The sequence below is a fragment of the Etheostoma cragini genome, chromosome 24 (genome assembly GCF_013103735.1).
Source record: "Etheostoma cragini isolate CJK2018 chromosome 24, CSU_Ecrag_1.0, whole genome shotgun sequence".
NCBI classification, from domain to species: Eukaryota; Metazoa; Chordata; class Actinopteri; order Perciformes; family Percidae; genus Etheostoma; species Etheostoma cragini.
In genome coordinates, this window is record NC_048430.1 from 5,323,634 (window position 1) to 5,340,327 (window position 16,694).

General features: G+C 40.6%; 1 protein-coding gene across 4 annotated transcripts in view; it reads right to left on the bottom strand.

Annotated features, from left to right (window-relative positions):
* LOC117939344 (rho GTPase-activating protein 6-like) overlaps positions 1-16,694 on the bottom strand; it is a 69,102-nt gene that overhangs the window by 15,778 nt on the left and 36,630 nt on the right. The window lies entirely within an intron of this gene.

Genomic DNA, 16,694 nt, shown 5'->3' on the forward strand with positions numbered 1-16,694 from the left:
AGGACATGAAGTGGCCTTGCACTGAGGGATTTGCAATGTGCTTTCCACACACGTAAAGCAGCATTAAGAGTACGTAGTGTATGTGGAGGAGGAGATGTGGTTACTATGTGGCCAGAGCGTATAGAAAGCACTCGTTTTTCAGCCGCCGACAGGTTTACTTTACAGTTTTGCCTTAATCTGTGATCAAGGTGGAATCGAATTGTGGTGAAATGTAATGAATTGCGGGATACCGCGAGAGCTGCTTTAGCTTTGATGAACACTTGAGTCCTCTGGTCATGCATTCCTCTGTGTCTACTGAGAGAAGAGGTCAGGAAGAGGGAGATGTTTGGGGGAAGAGAGAGAGAAAGAGGAGACCTTGCTGCAATTTATCTAATGCCTTATCCAGACAGAGGGCTTACAAGTGTACTCTAATGTGTCTGTGTTTATCTTTATTTTGTGCTGCTGCAAGAAGAGATAAACCATTTTACATCAGTTTATATCTTGAACAAAAATAGAATTGTATCATGTCATCTCTTGAATTATGTTCATTCCTTATGTCTTGTGGAAAAATGGGTTTCTCTGAGATGCACTGAAGACTGTCATTTTGCTGTTTGTGATTTGGCCTCTATAAGAATATTTTCTCAGTCATTCCTCCCGCTCTTGTTATTTGATCGCACTCAAGTGCAGTGGAGCAACAGAGCTGTCATCCAGCCATAGGAAAACAAGATGTGGACACAGGCAACCTGGCGTGTGTGTGTGTGTGTGTGTGTGTGACACTGTCACAAGTCCAGCGTAAAGCAAGTTGCATGTTGCCCCCCTTTAATAGAGCATTTTATCCACACAGCTGTTTGTGTGTATGCCATTCCTTATCGCTGGCTGAGGAAGCCCTTTTCCCTGCCGCTTGACCTCACACACAGCTTGAGGGTTACACACACACCACACACATGCCTGTACCCCCCCCCCCACACACACACACACACACTGCAAAGACAAACAGTTGGAAAAGTTAAATAAGAGGCGTCTACTCGGTCGAGCTGGTTCTGCCCAGCAGGATTTTTGAAGGGGATGGATGAGCTTCAGTTCTTAAGTGTCAACCTATGAAACCGTGGAATGCTGACAGAGTGAAAGGGTAAAACCTGGGATCACAGTTGGATTCTGGCAACAATGCGCTGAAAGCCCAGTTTAGCTTTTGACAAAGTAGATCCTTGTTGAATGATGACACATAACTTGTTGTCATGTGTGCTTTGAAGGGGTCAAAAAGGCGCACCACATCTGCAACCACCGTGTCATCCCTCTGATGGATTTTTTTTTCCACTGCTCATTTATCGTGGTTGGACTTGTTGTCTGTATGCACCACAATACCTCTGTTTAGTGTCTCACTACCTCTTTAGCTAACAATGCAGAGCAATGTGTCCAAACCAGAGCTGTCGCAAATGTGAATTTTGTAGTTTCACACATTGAAATCCGCAACAACTTTTAATGTGAAAAGAAACTAGTTGGTGGTAGTTGCAGGCCTCTGTGATTTTTAAAATGTTATGCAAACAATCTTTCAATTCGGTTTGGAAGCCATCTCCACACTCAAGATACAGACTCTCTTGTTCTGCCTGTAATTAGTCAAATTTATGTTACTTGAGTCTAAATGCACTGATCTTTTTTTATATATTTTTTTATATTTTTGGAGAACATATAGAACTTTTCCACAGTTTGCTATGAATCCCCCCCAATCGCCAGAATAAAATGTGTTAGCAACGGCCCTGTCCAACACCAGAAAGACAAAATAAGTCGGTAAATAATTTTTTAGTTTCAAACATGATGCTGTGTGTGTGTGGAGCCAATTTTAAATTACTCAAAATCTTACTCCACTTAATGGAGCAATAAACGATGATTTGGGATTCATTTTGGCCATCAAGCATTGAGAATCGAAGGCCAAGTTTACCTCGTCAGACATCCAAGCCTGGCCTTAAGAGCAGCAGACACAAACACAGAAGGTTATTGCCATGGAGAAGTCATTTTGAGTTCACGATTAAAATTATTAGGAGTAGAGATTCATGTTTTCATGACTCATCCACCCCAGTAAGAAAACTGCTCACATCCAATAACAGTCATCTAATCAAGTGCTCATTTTCTCACTCTCGAGATAATGATTCTCAGCTACTATTATATATCATAGTAAATGCTAATTAGTTTGGCTGGATCATTGGAGTTAATGAGCTGGATGACATTTTCATCAACCAATCTCCTATTTTAAATCCCATTCAAAATCCATCCATTCATTCATTCACTGCTCACATGTCAAGCCACAGTAACACTGAATGCCTTTGGAACATATAAACATTCATTATGTTGGACCTCAGTATGACGTGGACGCTTAGTGAGATGTAACACTGTTTGAATAGCCACACAGCTACCGTCACCATCATTTCTCCTAATGTTTGTGTCCAAAAAACACTTGGTTGCTATGCCTTCACACAACTGCCATCATCTGTTTTCCTCTGTATTTATTAGAAATATCGAACCCCCCACATACTGTGTGCTGTTCGCTGGAATGGCTGAGCAGATCTAATCACATAATCCCAGCTTCAACAAATGGGATTTTCTGACAGTTTGCTACACTTAATGCAATTTTGCATTAGCAGAAATAACCCCCAATAAATCATGAACATGCTTTGCAAGAAAGAGAAAGAAAAGGATTAGACATGCTGGATAAAAGAATGCAAAGAGTGAGACAAGTGTGCAGTCAATCAAAGCCAAACAGCTTGGTGGGAAGTGCACGGGTGTAAGACCATTTATAGTGTTACCAGTGCATGTTATGTATACAAAATGTTACGTATAGCCTTAGTCCAAAGCTTCTACTAAACATGGGATTCAACACTTTGTTGTCATTGTTCCTGTTGCTTTTTGCTCACAGCTGACCGATTGATGACTCTGCTGACGTGACCGGCACTGTGCAGTTAGATGACTAAAGCCATTTGGACATGAGGTGCACTGCAGCATGTTGTTTGTGTTCGACAAAGGAATGATGGCGCAAAGGAATATGTCAGTTTCCGTGGCAACGCATACACAGACAAGCATGAGAGCCAGGAAGTGAGAGAAATATTACTATGGTAACGCACCTGGAACACACACCGGGGAAGATCCTGCTGTGATGTGACTCATTCCCAAGTAAAATGACTATTGAATGATTTATTCTCTTCTTTAACTTTGTTAATAATGTGTATCATCACCGTTATGCAGCATATGTTTGTGTTTTCATTGCCACTTGTGTGATGTGATTGTCCTGGATCATTATTGTCTTTTTTGACTAATTGACAGGACCATGCCTTATTGTAGCCAATAATAAACATTACAGCTGCCCCTTTCCCACACAATATTACATGTGATGGATAGATGGATGGACAGATAGATGGATAGCCATTATTATTAGACTCATGGTCCATAAAACAGAAAAAGACAGACAGCAGTAGGACCATAATTGGCCTGGAGCGCCATTGCAATGCATTGCAAAAAGTCTGTCCACATCTGGTCATACGCATGTGACTGTATGACTGTGTTTGTGACATGGGAGAGAGGGCAAGAGAAAAGATTCCCTCCTCCTCTATAGTAAAGGCTAATTTATGGCATAGGGTCCGTATCTATGCGTACATACTTAGGTATTTACAGCATAGATTCAACACAGAACCATAAATCAGGTTTATATATGCATGCACACTATGGGCCCTATCTTGCACCCGGTGCTGCGTGACGCAAGCACCAACGCAAGTGTCTTTGCTATTTTAAGTCCACTGCAGTTGTTAATTTCCTCTCCAGCGCCCTAGTTGTTTAAAAATGCAAATGCATCTGCGCCCCTCTGTGCGCCCATGGGTCTGCTGGTCTTGTAGGGAGGTGTGTTGCTATCTTGCGGCAGCAGAACGGGATCGCGCCATTTACCAACAAAAACCTGGTCTGAGGTCAATAATATTTTAACAGTGCACTAGCAAAATGCACCTAGGCTTGTGCAATGCGTGCACACACTATGCTTGTTACACACTCACTCACACACACACACACACACACAGGGAAGCGCAGCAGCACAGGTACAAACGCGCCTGGCTTTTAAAAGGAATGAGTGATGAGACCCTGATTGGTTGATTGCATGTTACGTCCAAAACACACCTATGATTACTTAAGACACTAAGTACCAAACCTTTTGAACCATGCGCCCGGCACACAGACCCTTTTTCCTGCCGTCAAACTAGCAAAAGTGGATTTGGTCATGCCTTAAACGACTTATCCTCTTCTGCTACCATGATGTTGACATTTGTAGTTCTGAGTGAAAAGTGTCAACTATGGGATGGACTGAAGATGACAAATCTGCCGGTGGAAGGATAACACAGGTAGCCAATTAAAGGGGCTGTACAACAGACATGATATGTATGATAGATATGCAGGGCTCTCCCACACCGCTTCCCAACTTGTTAAATATAAACGCTTTTCCCGGTCCTGAGCGTCAGATACCACTCACATGCACTAACGTGCACACAAAGCCGGACCAGCTAACAAAACAAAGAACCAGAGAATCTCAGATTACAACCCACACAGAGGGAGTGTGACTCCATTCTCCGCTCAGGACGCCATTACTCCACTATATCTATACAGGAAATAGTTGTTTACTGATATATTAATGTTCTGAATATCCAGACACTACTGTATCTCTGATTAACAGCTGTTCTCTTCAACCATATGCATTGCATTGTCACAAATCTATAATGACAAAATCACGATCGCTAGCTTTCTATAAACTACATTCAAGAATGATGTGTGTTCCAGGAAGGTATCAGAGGACCAGGAAGAGATCACTTATAGTGACTACAGACACTAAAGGAACATTCCAAAATTCTTCACATTGTACTTGTGGTTTGTTTTTTTTTCCATTTTGTGTTGCAGCTGGCTTTAAATGACCCTTGAGCAGTGTTTCTGTGCCACAACACTAATCCACAGGAATGCAGTACTATATCTCAAAACTTTTTTTTGTATTTTACAGGTTGGCTTCATGCATGCATGTAATACATTTCTTTCAGTGATCTAAAACCTCCTCAAGGTTCACATCTGCTTGTAATTAGTGACCACCCTCACTTGTTTGTGTGTGTGTGTGTGTGTGTGTTTGTGTTGTATATGCCACATAGTAACGCTTATTAGGCTTCTCCACCTGTTTTTCATTGTCCTTTTATGCTGCAGCAACCACTGAATTTTGGATCCCTGTATCCACATACAAGTTACACAACCCAATATGAAAGCTATTCAGCATTATTAAGCTAATCTTTGGTTGTAAAATGTGAGGTTATCATCTTCCAGTATGGAAGGTTATGCAAATGGCATATTATGTGAAGAAAATCCACTACTGTGGTTGTAAATGCAACTATCATACTAACCATATCAATGCAAAGCAATGGCCAACTGCTGTGATTTAGACAAACTGGTTGTGTATGTATGCAGCTATAACAGAAGTAATTTTGTTAACTTACCCTAAAATAAGTCTCTATATCTATTAGTTAATGACAAGGATACAGGTACAGTATATTCCGTCAGTATGAGAAAAATCAAGTTTTTATTTCAACTTGAAATACAAATAAAATTATGAACCTAAAAATGAGCATCATATGTCCCTTTCCAGTAAGTTGTATAGTAATGTAACAAACGTGTTGTTCCAGCTGGGTTCAATAAGTATTTTTGCTTGGTATAATTATGGTGCTTTATGGGAATTAAAACAATATTATTGTTACATAAGTTGCATTTGGTCTGGCCGAGAAAAGGCTGCATATACTGTGATAAATATACACCTCCATAAAATCAGTAGTGAAAAAATGCACTCTCACAAATTAGCCAAGTTACACAACTTTCAGCCAGTTTTGTCGTTCCCAGCATGCATTGAAGGCCAATCTGTACAATCACATTCTAACGTAGGGGATGTTTACTTAAGCATAATATTGTGATGAACATTTATCAGATTTTTGAAAAGGAACCGAAATGCCAACCTTGGCTAAGCATAATTGTCAGAACAACTTGTGTTTTGATTTCCACACTTAATCATGTTCACTTCATCATGTTTTTAAATATGTATTGTTATTTCTTGTGGATACAATAACCAATACAATAAAACAAAAAATAAATAAATAAAAACCATCCAACCCAACATTTGTGACTTGGGTCTTGTTATTTAGATTAACAATAAATGTTTGGGGGCTTCACACATTAGTGAGGAAATAAAGGATTGAAAAAATTAGCATAAGCAGACAAGTATCATCTTACACTGCAAATAGTTTTTATTCTGCATTTGCATTTAATGAGGGCTTCTGGCTTAGTCCCAAGAATGAGACCCCCCCGACCCCCCCGCCCACCCACCCATCATTGGCAGGCACATCTAAAGCCTTGGAAAAACTTCAAACATTTTAAAGACAGATTAATATGAACAGCCCATAGCAATAATGACGTCTGACCTTGAAGACTTGAGATCTTGCATAATGGTTACATAAGCTGCAAACGCAAAGACAGTTAGGTATTGTATCAACTCCCCAGTTGATAGTAGAGGGAGAAGTTGAGCTAATTGGGGGGCGGTGGGAAAGCAATGTGTGGGTCGGCTGTCATTGGCAGACTGGGTTTATGTCAGACAGTATACTCCTGTTTGCAACACTGAACTTTATGCATACTAACCTCAAGTATTAAGACTGTGTGTGTGCTGAAGAACTAGCATTTGAAGTTTGTGTACAGGCTCTACTAACCTTTTCCCCGATTCTGGCCAAAATAACGGCTACAGTGTCAGTCTATTAGAAGTTGTCATAACCTTTCTACAGTAAATATGACAGATTTGTCTGTTGTCTCAGTGTTGGTTTTCTATGCCTCAATGCTGCAGTTTTTTCTGGATAGGCGTGAATTATGTAAAGTGAAACATCACAGCTCAACTGTGAAGCTTCACGTTAAAATGTCCGTAACACTCTGCTTTATATACACTAGTGATTGCTCAATGAAGAACATCTTAAATGACTATCTGTCATATAGACAAGTGAAATATTTCCTATAGTGATGTAGTACAAAGCCACAATGCGGAATTATCTGCTCACAATGACGTTAACTTGTCCATCAAGGAAAACCAGGGTGAGGTGGAGTAGAGTATATCTGTGTTTCTAGTAACATGCCAGTAGTCTGTCCTACTTTGCCTAAACTCATTGATTTGCCTAAAAAGGTGTGTTGGGAAACCTTCAAATAGCTTGGGACGATCAAGGAGCAGGATCACAAAACAATGGATAACTTCACTGTTCACTCTACATCCTACTTTATCTGCTTTTTGCACTTCCATCCATATCCAAGGTTGTAATTTGGGAATGGGGAGGTTTAAATCCTCATTTTGTCCCTACCAGTTTTACAGTTTCCGTTTGATGTGCTCCAAAGGAATTTTGTATTCATGGTCAAGATGAGGCCATGTTTTTACAGTGCGTACACAGTATGGTTGTAATTGCTTGGTGATCTGTTTTAGTCCTCTACCTCTGGTAGAGGTTGTTGAGGCCATATGCAGCCTGATAGGAAGTCAATACAACTAAATAAGTTGCAGGAAAGATACCTTTTCTCCTCCTTAAATTAAATGTTATAGATTATTAATTAATAAGCACTTACTATAGAATGTCTATTATTCCATTTTCTTTAGGAAACATAAACCCAAATTTCAAACCCCAAACACACACTTCTGCATCCTTATCTATTACCTATTGTCCTTTCTCGTTGGCCAATATGTCTTCCAGCATTTCATCTCCCTTTTTTAGATGGACAGACACACACAAATCAAGCCCTATTTTACTGTACAGCATACAAGTCTATAAATTCTCCTCTTTTCTCCATTACCAGCCCAGCCAGCTGATCTAATGAAGCTGGTTAATCATTACTAATCCTGTATAGAGAGTAGAGCACTCTTAGGGAGTGTTGTACGTGAGCAGATTTAAAGGTGCTGTGGGGATCATGTGCATATTTAGCATAAATATGTGGAAATATGCATTGCTTGCTCCACTTGAACTGAGACAGAAATGATTGTGGCCTCTTGGCAGCAGTGGAGACGGTCTGAGCAATCACTACTTGCAGTCCTTGACCCGCATGCATGTGTGTGTTAATGGGAGTAGGCCTTCATCTGTGTTATGGAGTGATTTGAAACTCAAATTAAGGTCACAACTCAGCAGTAGCCTGACCACTGGCAAGGAGAACTAAGCAGATGACAAATGCAATCTTTCAACCACCAGAGGTTCACTTTTAGTCAACAAAACACACTTCCCAATCATCAATCAATGTTTAATTAAGATACTGATTAAGTTTAACAAATTAACATTTATTTATTTGGTATTCTGCACTTAAGTTGTTTAAAAAGATGTTTTTCTGTGATAGTAACCGGCTCCAGCCATTCAGGAAACATACTCAGAACTCTTTATACAGTGATCTGACCGTGAATCACGTATTCATTTTTCTCTGAGTCTATCACAAGCAATATCAAATTCCTGAACTGATTGGATGGAGAGATCCATGCTACCTCACCTTCAACCTCTTCCAGATCCCACCATCCTCCGTGCAGGCAGCCTGCAGGAGTCCACTGACAAAAATACAATCTCCCAATGGCTTCCCAAGTGTGTATGCACTGTGTCGAATGTCCTTAGGTGTGGTTGCTTCTTACTGAATGCATACTGCAAATGTTACCAAATGGGGTAACCTTTGAGTCAAATATACTATGTGTGTATCCTGGTAGATGTTATTGACTACCACAAGCTTTTTTAGTTTTTAGAAATGTAACCAATAATTATTTTCATCATTTTTTTTAAAGAAACCAGCAAATATTGGAGATGTTTTGCTTAAAAGGAGCGTAAAGGAATCAATTTTCATTGATTGTCTAATCGTTTAGTCAATCGTTTTTGATCCATTTCCAGTTATGAAATAGAATTGTTGAATTCAGAGTGCCTCTATTAACACAGATAGACATTCAATACATCGTCATGGGTTTGTGTGTGTGCACTTCATCAGTCAAAATGCTTGCGCTAGTAGCCCCAAGGGAATTACTTTCCCATTGAACTCTTTGCAGTATGAGCGCTCTATGTCAGCACCCTGAGAACTGGCTCACACACACACGGACGCGCACACACACATGCACAGGCTTCGGAGAAACCACTCCCAGAAAAATACTGTGCCATTCTATCAATCCTGGAATGTTAAAAGAGAGATTGAGCGATTACAACTGGCATCCGTGCCAAAAAAAGCCGTACTGCATGGGGCCTCTAAATGTAAAGTGGGAATTCAACTTATGCAGTAACTTGGCTTCTCTTCGTCACAGAGCAAAATCCAACATACAGTATATGAAGGTTTCCATCATGGTACCCCAAATGTCCCCCCTTCATACCAATGACACCCACCTCCTAAACACTTAAGTCACCAAGAACATTCTGACAATCAAATGTCAAAAAATATGTATATTTCAACAACAAGCAAAAAATGTACACAGAGACATGTCCATACACATTAACAGTCACACAACAACCATACCGGTGACCCAGAAAACTTTGTCCCATTACATCATGCTGTCCAGACAGACGCATGAGAGGAAGCCTTTATTTTTTGCAGTGTAACATCAACAAAGCCAAATAACTGAGGTTAGACTGTCTCCAAAGGTCTTAGGAGCTGTGATTCAAGAATGCATGGCAATTAATTTCTAATTCCAAGAAACAAGTGTCACTAATCTGTCATTTCAGAAACAACTGCTGTCTTCTGAACATTTTCCACAGAAAGAGCTTGAAACTTTTCTCTGCTTGTCGAATTTCACGACAAACTTGATTTCACACAGTGTGGCTGTAGACGTTTCAGTTGTTTTTTACAACCAGACTGAGCCTCCTACTTGCCTAAGAAGATTTCCTCACTTAAAACTGCCATAGACTTTGCATGTAGGATGACTAAATTCCAAAGACATGCAGGTTCCATCAATGGCCGACACAAAGATAAACTTCCCACAGTTTATCTGTGACACCTCCTCTCACCGCCCCATGACCCTCAAAGATAAGACAGTAAAAGCTAATGGAGGAACGGATTCTTCTTTTGATTTTAAGAATAATTTTTGGGCTTTTCCGCCTCTTTACTGATTGTTTGACAGGACAGTTAGCTGAGAAAGGGGAGAGAGAGAGGGAAGACATGCAGGAAATCCGCACATTGGATTCAAACCCTGGACATATGGGTCAAGGTACAGTATAAACCTCAGTACATGTGCGCCTGCTCTACCACTGAGCCAACCTGGCTACATGGAGGGATGAATTCTTAACTTGATAAATGGAGAAGTTCAACTGTTTCAACTTAACCGTTTGTTCCCGTATTTTCTGCATCTATGTAGCTCCAGAAACCTTCTGTAAATGTGACTAAGTGCATTTACTTAACACTCTGGCCTTTATTTTTCATGGATGTAAGTGTGTGCAAAGATTATGTTGATCCTATTACCATAGATGAATAGTTGGTTATTTTTCAGCCTAGTGGCAAGCGCATGAGCTGACAAAAGTACAACCCATTCCCTTGGTTTTTTCTTTCTGTGCATCTTCCACTGTATCCATTTAACACAGCGGGATCAGAGCAAGTCTCCATAAGACTCTTTATTTTCCACGTGGGTGCCAGATCTCCCCCCCCCCCCCCCCCCCCCCCCCCCCCCTCCCAGTTAATCCTGTGAGGTAGTTAAAGAGTACGGATTATAACCTGTTGGTCTGCGTTCCTCAGAATCCACATGATGTTGATAATGAAGATGACAGAGTTGTGGTCAATTTATGAGACACATGGCAGTGTTTACGCACAACTTAAATGCAATGCGTGCGCACACCCGAGCCTCGCATGCAGTCGCACACATGTTCAGAAGATTGCCCAGAAAATGAGGCTAAAAACTTGTGCAGATAAAAGTTGCACATTTCATAGACTCTGTAAAGATCACAAGCCGCTTTCATTCATAAGATAACATCCACCATGAAAGATGAATAAATAGTTCTCTCTTGGGAGTTGGACAATGTGCTGCGTTCACTATGTCTGGTTGCTGACCTTCGGGAAAGCGGTCTTCTTGTTGCTGATTTTCAATCTGTACTTTCTCTCTTTTCAGTGACATGTGACCAGGATTTGGTAAATGTTTTCTACTTTATTTTTGACCCCAAACCATTTAAGGGCGGTTTTTTTACCCCAGGGCTCTTCCTGCAGCAGGAGGTGAAGTCTGGACTGACCTTGTAGCTTCCGATGGAGATCGAGTCTTCCATGACTGGACTGGAATGTATGACGGAGGCTGAGACCCAGATTTCAGCCCCTCGGGCTACTGATGTCTGTACAATTACTGAGCATGTTGTTTATGCTTCATACTTGTAAATACATATCGTGGGCTTGCATCTGGCCAAAGGCTTTTGTCACATATCTTACATCTTTTGCCTCTTTTTCTCCATGTCTTAATTGAATCTCCACTGCAAAGTTCATATACTTCATAGCTTCTTGCAGCATGAAACATTTTGGTGCCTGAGACAAGTAATCCCGGCCCCTTTTAATAAAAGAAATGCAGGGGGTTTTCAATAAAACTTAGTAAAAACAAGAAGCGTTAAATATAATTACGCCATTATGACCATAAATTGATGATACTCAGCTGAATCACAAAGTGACGTGAATGATTCCCAAAAAAAAAACGGCATATAGGAGAAAACACTTCAAAAGTAATTTAATCAACATTGGCCTGTTTTTAGTCCAGGAAGTTTTAGCTAAGTGTGACTTCCTGGAAACCCACGCCACACCCAAAACTGCCCAGCAATGCTTTGTTCTCTCTGGACAGTGGATGTGACACTGCATGTGTGTATGTGTGCACTTGTGTGTGCGCATGTGTAACATAGGTCACAGTGGGGTCAGCTGGTCTATTATCGATTTCCTGGCGGAAAGAGAATGAATACAGCACTCCACTGCTGCTGGACCGCCCAATACACCAACCAACCTTCAGCTGACTTGTGTGTGTGTGGAATGCTAAGAGTGTTAACAATAATGACAAGGTGGAAAACACTTTAAACAGAGGCTGATACGTGCTAATGGGGTGTTTAATTAACATGCTAAACTACTTATCACCTTCCCACTGGCACTAATCTACTAGAGCAATCAAAACTCAAACAAAAGGTCTGTTTCTCACTGAGTCAAGTGTAGGTTTGATTAGTGGTGAGAGTTGAGAAACTAAATCCTCAAAGCAGGTACAACAAAGTATTCAGCACAGAAACTTGGTGACAACAAAATTGTCTAAAGTTTCCTCCACAGTTCTTTGCTGACACTTTGACAAACTGTGTGTGAAAGTAAAGGCCTGGAATTATCCCTCAAAATGAGGTTATTAACACTTAAGGAATGTATGAAAATTATTTATCTGGGTAGGGGGGCTGAATCTTATATTTACGTCTAGGTTCTATGTACTAATCGCGATGTAAATACATGATTGTCCTCTGTACCTGCACCTTTTATGGTTGGTGCACACAAAACTATTCAGTTTTTGTTCATTCGCAATGTTCATCCGTCCCAACCGATACCCCGCTGAAGCCCAGCCCGGGAAACGCATAGTGATCAGCAGCAACGAGTTGAGTGCCTGAAGACGCACTTTTTTGAAACCTGGTCCCAGAGTGAATCAAATTTAAACACGGTGCCCTTGCAGATTAGTTTGTATGGCAAAGCCACGTACTTGCGAATCGTTGTCATTACCACACCCCTTGACCTCTAGCCTTTGACCTCTAATCCTGTGATGACATCTTATAACAACAACAACGGTGGACTAAATGCTTGTGTTCCTGCTAGAGGGTTACTAGGGCAAAATATTACTCTACATGTTGTGTTTTGGTTTCTTCTTCTACTGTCTGTTTGTATACAGCGCGCAAGCTTTTGTGCATGCTCCGCCTCTTCTTCTCCGATTGTTGGTGAATTTCTGTAGCAGAAAAAGTGCCATCTATAAGCCTGGACTATGAAGTAGCGTGTTGAGTCATTTACAAATGGATCCGTTTGGAAGCAAATATTCTTGAACCGATACCAGGGAACATGGGGGGGAGATTGTTTTGGTATGTGTGGGCGTGGTCTCAGAAATTGGGCTGAGGATTAAGTCCCTGGATGGCTCTGATTAGTTTGAAAAATAAGCAGTAACATATCAGATGTACCAGCGTTGTTAAAATATATTCTGAATAATATACATCCATCACCACAAAAAAAAAGCTTCCTTTGAACAATACTAGTTGTAGATGCCAACTATAAGTCAACACAGTGAACTATTTACAAAGGACACAAATGATTCTGTTGAAACATTCCCATCTGTTTTCGAGAAATAAACTAATACTGCCTCATATGACCACTGCAGCCACTTAGCCAAAACTAGAAACACCTGTCTGAAATGTTGACATGGGAAAGGACACACATAAAAGGAGATGGTTGTTGTAACATGTAACATATGCTGCTCACTTCCCTCAAGCCAGCATAATGTTGTCCTCCAAACTAAATCCATCCTAATACCACCATACCATCTTCAGGGACAGACAATGGCTGTCTTTTATAGATTACAGTTCCCTTTAAAATTCAAAGAGGAATATGTAACCGGCCTATTAAAAGCTTTTCCGCAATCATCAAAATGTGCACGAATTCACTTAATCATTATCATAACACAATAACTCTTATGTAACGAGGTGATGGCACACGGCCTCCTAAACGAGTGAAGATGCAGGCTTGCAAAAGGGAAACGCTGCGACCACAAACACTGCGTGATGGATGGAGTTATCCATCGGCTCATCCATCATTCAGCGCGTGCAGGTCCTCACGTTTCCTGATTACACACTCTCATTATTTCATGATAAACTTCTTCCATAAAACCCCCTGAAGCTTTTCCATTCCTTCGTCTTTTATCACTTTTGCCTGTTTATTTGTTTGTGTATTTATTAAATTTTTTTCATATGTAATACCACCCACATTTTTAACAAGTGATGTAAATGATAAAAGCCTTCCAATTTTGACTATAATCCCAGTGAAATGACAAACAGAATGGAAAGGTGAGAGAGTGGAGAAATATTAAGACTGTGCCACGATGAAATGGGGGTGTGTGTGTATTTGCTCATGCACTGCCACAACAGTCTTGTTGATCCTCACATTCCATTGGCAGCTTTAAAAGCAGCTAATCCAGTTTTAGTCAAAGGCCCTTTGAACCTGGGTCACACTTCTTCTGCACACGCGTATTTACAAGTTAAACATGGGCACACACATTAAATGGGTTTGTCCTGTGTGCAAATATGTGCATTCTGGGCACATGAATGCACACACCCACTGCAGGTACAAACAGTGCCTGGTGTCTCTAATGAACCACATGTTTGTGTCACAAAAACTCTGTTATTCTTGGCATCATCTGTGTTATTCCTCGTTTGACTTGAAACATTTCCTTCATTCAGGCTATGGAATTTTGACTTCCACCTGGTGTGTCAGCTCTTATCTGTCTGTTTGATTCTATCTGTCCATCTGTCTCCATTGGTCTGTCTGTCTGTATGCTTTGCAAGCTAAATCACTAATGATCAATGTAGCGAGCCTTTTCGGGCAGGTCACGTACGCAGCGACTAGCAGCTAATCTCTGACAGCCAATGATGGCCATCATGACTGAGAATCAAAAGTTACATAAGAAGCTCATTTCCCCCTTGAGGCTTCTAGCAGTGTATCCAAAAGTAGGAAGTGGAGTCACACTGGCATTGTTCAGACAAATGTTTTACAACATGTTCACTTCTTTCCAAAGGGAAAAGTTACGGCTTATTTATGTTTTTTAATTTAGTCTCCATTTCCATTCCAAAAATTAATTATCAGGGGGATTTAAGAACTTATATTATTATTGTTATTATATTGGCCATTTCGTTGCTGGAACATTGCACTCTTCATGAAAACAAAGCTGGGAAAACAAAGCTTGGCATTTTGGTTCCAACTAAACATTCTTCATTGTTTGTTGATTATGTCTACTTTATTTAGGCAAATAGCCCTTCTGTGCTGTTGCAGCGGTGGGGGTTGGCTTCAAAAACCGTCCACCAAGGAAAAGAGTAGTGACGTACATTATGTTTCCGATGTTGTTTGCATTTCCTTCCGAAGAACTGGCCATTAGTTTTACTTTTCTAATTTTTCAGAAACTGGAAAAGGGAAAATGCTATGTCAGAAAATTAACTGTCGAGAGTTGAAGTAAAACCGCAACTTCCAGTTTAATACCAAAAGTAAGAAAAGCACATTCTACTTTCAAAATGCAAATTAATAACTATCCATCCCTGGAATCTGAGCTTGTTCTACAGTACTGATCTTTTGACTGTATTCTTGGAATATCCAATTTATACAAATACATCCACTGTGAGCACTTGCGGACACACTTTGCCTCGTGCCCTTTGACCAGAGGCCAGTACTACGAATCGAGATCAACATGCCCTAGATATTTTTTCAGTGACCCGGCCTCACCTCACCTAACCTAACAACCGCGCTCCCGCATAAGCTGTGACACAACGGTGGTTAACAACTAGTTCAATCAAACCGGGCTTTCCCAATCAAGCAACGCGCGTTCACATGAAAGAGGCATGTTTGCACAGCATGACCAATCACAAACCTCTTCCAGAGCTGCATATTTTACATTAGAGCAAACCAAAATTCTGCATAACTATGAACACAGACACGGTTTTACAGGCAGAACCAATAATCACTGCTTCCTAAAAAAGGAAGGAAAGCTGGCAAAAAAGCTGGCGCTGTAAAAGCGAAAATAACGCTTATTATATCAATTTCAATATCACGTCCTCATCAGTCAGGCTCAATATCTGACCATTGTAACTTTCCATAAACTGTTGTTGCTTAGCTTATTATTTCAGCTGCTACCAGGCAGTGGTAAACGATTGTGAGCGTAAATACAAAAACATAATTCAAACCGATGTGCGCATTGGCAACACACGGCTCAAGAAGCCAATATACTAAATAGCCTATACAAAATCCTGTAGGCTAAACTCCCTCAACCAACTTTTGAATATGTTTTATGTTTGTTAATGTAAGGATGAAATGACCATCACCAAACCCAACAGACTGCATCGGTACTGTTATCATTGTAAAACAATTAGCCTATAGGTAATTCCCTGCACTTAAAATCTGTCTTTCATAAAGATACTCATCGTGTAATGTTAATGGGGTTGTCGGTCTCTTAATGTTTCAACTTTTATCTTCTAAGAACAGTGATGCCGGGCTGTGAGTAGTATTCTGCTGAGATTGAACAGTTTTGGCTAGTTTTGGCATAGGTGTGTTGCTAAGGTCAACCGGAGAGCAGCAGCTGTTGGTTGTGTTGGAAAGAAGAGCAGAGATGTTCTCCACTGGACAGCACAATCTGTTCTTATTACTTAGCATCTAGTTCTGCTTTGTGTGCATGACTCATGTGGTGTGTGTGTGTGTGTGTGTGTGTGTGTGTGTGTGTGGTGGATTACAAAACTCTTCATACTCAGGATGGTAGACTTGATTAGTTCTGTCTTGATTCCAGGTCATTACGCCGGTTTGCAGCTAATCAGGAAGAACACGCTGTTGCAGGTCTTTGAAATTCCCAAACTATGATGTAATACGTCTGCACTTCACACAGCAACACGGTGATTTACATCATGCCCTCAGTGCTTTTACACAAACAGCCAGGAAACTCTGACCTTTTCCTTGACCCAATTGACCAA